This window comes from Hordeum vulgare, chromosome 6H (assembly GCF_904849725.1).
Source record: "Hordeum vulgare subsp. vulgare chromosome 6H, MorexV3_pseudomolecules_assembly, whole genome shotgun sequence".
Lineage (NCBI taxonomy): Eukaryota > Viridiplantae > Streptophyta > Magnoliopsida > Poales > Poaceae > Hordeum > Hordeum vulgare.
In genome coordinates this window covers 189599485-189604891 of record NC_058523.1, presented here as the reverse complement: position 1 = coordinate 189604891, position 5407 = coordinate 189599485, and positions in this window count along the sequence as shown.

Below are 5407 nucleotides of genomic sequence, written 5' to 3'. Positions count from 1 at the left end.
GTCCAGAAAGTGCTATGTGGCTGATTTTGGCAGATTGTAGAGATATCTTGTTTTGCTCGTAGTTTTTGAACCGTAGCTCCGTTTTGATCGTGTCCTATATGAAACTTGCTTAGAATCTCGTGTAGTTTTATTTTCTCTTGCTGGTTGTATGTTTCGAAGTGCTCGTGACCGTCGTTGCACACATATTGCATTCATGCCATCATATCTTGCGGTGCTTGTAACTTTTGATCCGTAGCTCCGTTGGAGATGTTCTCTATGTGTAAATTGCTTGTAGCGACACGTAGAATCATGTGAACCCATTTATTTTGCTGTTTAACTACTAATTAAATGTGTAAGTTCAGATCTGGACAGAACTGTAAATTAACATATGAGGTCGTTTCGGAGGTACTATATGTCATTTCCGACCTCATTTAAAATGCCTAGATAGGTAGATTAATTGCGCTTCACCTCTTGCCATGTTTAATCACATTTAATATTGCCGAGTACCTAGTCGGGATAGAACTAAATAATTAAACGTGGAGTTTCGTCAATATGCAACTCGTTGCATATTGAACTTCACTTAACGTGTAGTGTTTGATTGTGCGATTTGCCATGCCGTGTCTTGCATGTATTCAGCTGCTCATGCATCATTTGTGTTGTGCATCATGTGGTGAATATCGTGTGTTGATGCTTGTTTCCGGTTTTCTCCGTCTCGATAGAGTTCCGCAAGCGTGTCGGATGTGAGGACCCGTTCGACTACGTCGGTTCGTCTGCTTCACGGAGGCGTTCTTCTTCCAAGCGGGATCTCAGGCAAGATGATCATTTCTCCAGATACCATTACTATCATTGCCATGCTAGTTTTACCGCTTCTATCGATTATGTCTCGTTGCCTACCACATGTTAAATATCAGCCTCTCAACATTGCCATGAGAACCTTCAACCTGTTCAACCTAGCAAACCACTGATTGCATATGATACCGCTTGCTTAACCTTGTTGTTAGCATTGCTAGTTGCACGTGCAGCTGCTTCCATGTGACAACATGGGTTCTTTGTTATATCACCCTATTAAATGCTATCTATTTAATGCACCTATATACTTGATAAAAGGTGGAAGGCTCGGCCTTTCTAGCCTGGTGTTTTGTTCCACCTTTGCCCCCTTAGTTTCAGCTACCGGTGTTAAGTTCCATAATTTGAGCGCTCCTAACACGATCGGGGTTGTTGTGGGGACCCCCTTGATAATCCGTTTTAGATTAAAGGTGGTCTGGCAAGGCCCAACATTGGTACTACATTTGCCAACATAATAATTTTGATAATACTGAAATGCATAGGGAGTTAGCGCTACCCGAGGAGTAATTCTACATAATACAGGGGGGCCAGTGCTGATGGTGTTGGTCCAAAACAGAGCACCATGCGGGGCCAACCCGGGTCCTCAATATAGTTTGTTTTCCTCCAACTACTTATCATTGTATTTGTGTATTTCTTTGCACTCATTTGCTGAGAAGTACACACTTTTTGGAGGACCACCTACTATATTGGCTTTCCCAACTTTTGTCCATTTTGGCAATCGATGCCAATGGGGGAGAAATTTAGAGAGTTTACTTTGGATATGTTTAGAGGGTTTTGATTTTATTGTGTAAGCATTTACATCTTGCACGCATGCATTATTGCTTTGTATGTGTGCGCTTGGTTATGCTTATTTCCTTATATAAACTCTCTTGAAGTGGTTGTCATCAATTACCAAAATGGGGGAGATTGTTAGAGCATATATCTCCATATGTGGTTTTGGTAATTGATGACAATTCCTATGGACTAATGGTTGCCTTAAGTTATATTTATAGGATTTGTCCATAGGCATTTCTTGAAGTCCATCTGTTGGGTTCAAGGAGTTTATATGATGACCAAGATGGTATTCAAGGTATTATCCAAAGAATGGTCATAGGGACACAAGGTTGATCAAGATCTCGGACAAAGAGTAAATCAAGATGATCATCACACAAAGCGTACAAGATGTACCGAGAGGGATCAAGTGATCCCATGGTATGGTAAGCATTGTCCATGACGTGTTTGTGTACTAACCCATGGTCTTTGTGAGAGTTCTATGTGGGGTTAGGTGTGCTTCCATGGGCTTGCGTCAAAAGGAAGATCTCATACAACCCATGAAGGATGACGTCAAGTGGTGATCGTCATCAAGATTGCGATGTGCAAGTTCAAGTGGATCATCATGAATATATCATGCTTGATGCTTGCCGTCCATTGTGGTGGCAATGGACTTGTGAAGATATGCTGAAGAGTGGCTCACCCATAGTGTGTATGGGGGAGCAATCAACTAGTCTTCATCAAGCCAACACAATCAAGAAAGGTGGTCCATCTTGAGGAAGCTAAGATCATCGTCATCTAGCTCAAGAGGAAGAGGTGCAAGGTATAGGTTTGCCCTTGATAGGTTTTCTGTTTTAGGATAGATTGTCGTACTCTCAAGTGAGTAGCTTGATCGTATCTTTCGTTGAGAGCTCAAACCATTTGCATCCTTGCATCATACTTCTTGGTTCTTGTTTGGTGTTTCTATTTGTGAGTTTTAGAGCTTATGTTCATCTTCCTGACAAGCTCGAGTTCATCGAAAACGTAGTCCATATGCATCTTCTATAATGTTTTCGATGTTGGGAGTTTTTACCGGTCTTATTCGAAGAAGGGTTCTCACCATTTTCTTATGGGACTTTTGTCACTTTCTTCGTATTGATATTTCTATCGAGATTGTGTTAGCCCATGTCGTTAGCTTTCCAACAAACTTGGTTTCGTTGAATTCGGAGTCCGTATGCAAAAGTTACAACACTTTCAGTATCCACGGTAGTACCGCTCCTCGTGCTAGTGGTAGTACCGCTTGTGTAGCGGTAGTACCGCCCCCGGAGAGGTAGTACCACCCCCGGAGCGGTAGTAATTTTTTACTACCGCTCCCTAGCGGTAGTACCGCTCCAGGAGCGGTAGTACCACTCCGTGGGACTGTTTTTTGCATACTTTTTGGCCTCAGCATGGTTGGTGAACCTACCGAGCGGTAGTACCGCTCCATGAGCGGTAGTACCGGTGTGTGCGGGCTGTGAGGCTTAACGGTTGGATTTTTCCCCACCTATAAAAGGGGGTCTTCTTCCCCATTGAACCTTATCTCTTTAGCTCGTGTTCTTCCCCCATTGTTGACCTTCTTCGAGCTTGCTAACTCTCAATCCCTCCAATGATTCTTGCTAGTTCTTGAGGGAAAAGAGAGAGGAGATCTAGATCCACATTTCCACCAATCACTTTCTCCTCTAAGTGAGGGGAACCCCTTGGGTCTAGATCTTGGAGTTCTTCGTGTTCTTCTTCCTTCTTCCTCTCATTTTCCTCCCTGGCATTAGTTGCTTTGGTGGGATTTGGGAGAGAAGGACTTGGGCACTCCGTGTGCCCTTGCCATTGCATTAGTTTCATCGTTTGAGTTCTCGACGGTGATACGTGGAAGTGAAGTTTGAGAAGCTTATTACCTTTGGTACTTAGTACCCTAGATATTGTTCTTCGTGGATGCTTTGGTGTCCTAGAAGCTTGGTGGTGTCTCGGAGCTTAATCATTGTGGTGTAAAGCTCCTGGCAAGCGTCGGGGTCTCCAATTAGGTTGTGGAGATTGCCCCGAGCAATTTGTACGGGTATCGGTGACCGCCCCCAAGGTTTGCCATTTGTATGGGTTCGGTGACCGCCCTCAAGGGTCCCTTAGTGGAATCACGGCATCTTGCATTGTGCGAGAGCGTGAGGAGATTACGGTGGCCTTAGTGGCATCTTGGGGAGCATTGTGCCTCCACACCGCTCCAACGGAGATTAGCATCCACAAGGGTGTGAACTTCGGGATACATCATCGTCTCCGCGTGCCTCGGTTATCTCTTACCCGAACCCTTTACTTATGCACTTTACTTTGTGATGGCCATATTGTTTATTGTGATATCTCTTGCTATCACTTAGTTGTTTATCTTGCTTAGCATAAGTTGTTGGTGCACATAGGTGAGCCTAGTTGTTGTAGGTTTTGTGCTTGACAAATTAAACATTAGTTTTATTCCGCATTTGTTCAAGCCTAAACCATAATTATTTTAAAGCGCCTATTCACCCCCCTCTAGGCAACATCCACGTCCTTTCAATTGGTATCAGAGCTAGGTCTCTCTTTATTAGGTTCAACCACCTAGAGAGTAAGGATGTCGACTAGGGGTTTAGGATTCACTGACACTCTTAGTTTCGATGGCACAAATTTTGATGTTTGGGTAATTCACATGCTTAATCACTTTCGGGTCTTGGACCCAAATTTAGAGCGAATTGTAGATATGGGTTTTTCTCCGCCAAAGGATTCTCAGAATATATCTTTATAGGATGAGAAAAACTCTTATCTCAATGCTCAAGCTTCTAATGTGCTTTTTGATGCTTTGAGCAATGTAGTTATATTTCAACTCATGCCATTCCGGGATGCTCATGAGTTGTGGACAAAGTTTCAAGATAAATATGGTATGTCCAAGATTTGTGGGAATGATTGTTCTCCCTCCACCTCCGGTCGTGTGGTCTTCTCAACTTCATCTACTTCACCTACATGTGTATTGCCACAAGGTAATGATATGGTGAGTAGTGGTGATCATTGCAACGATGATAGTGGGTTTATTGTTGATGATCCTTCATCACTATATTATTGCAATGCTTCATCTTTGGGCATTAACACTTCGAGCACTCTAAATGTTTTACATGCTTGTGTTGATAGTCCTTGCATATCATGTAAAAACTTCTTGACTAAATCTCATGATGATATGCTTCCTATATCTTGTTGCCATGATAAAAATGTATATATTTCCTCGAGTTGTTGTGCTAACGATGTAGAGAAAATTCATCACTCCATGGAACAAGATGTGGCCTTGAATGATGCTTCAAGGGATCCTACATCACCATCTATTGTGACTCACTTTTGCCTTATGTCTAAGGCTTCAAAGGTATCTCCTACTTTGAATCCCAATATATCGCATGATGATGATGTTGATGATAATGGGGATGAGAATAATGTTGAAGAGAGTGATAATATTGCATCCTTAAAAATTAAGGGTGAAATGATTTTTAAATCTCTTTATAAGAATAAAGTTGCTTGTTCCAACTTCTTTGAAATCATGTCTATTGCCACTGAGGGCAAGAAATACATTGAGGAGTTGGAAGCTCATGTCGAGGAGCATGAGGCCACCATTGAGACAATGGAAAGTCATGAGCGTGAATATGCTAACGAGATCGCGGAGCTATCTCAAGCTCTTGAAAATGAACAAACCACCAAGGAATCTCTTGAGGAAACCTTTGCTATAGAATTATCTAGATTAAAGGAATCCCATGATAGAGCTCTCGAGGTGGCTAATGATTTTAGTACTAAAAACGATAAGCTTGAAGTTGCACATGCTAAA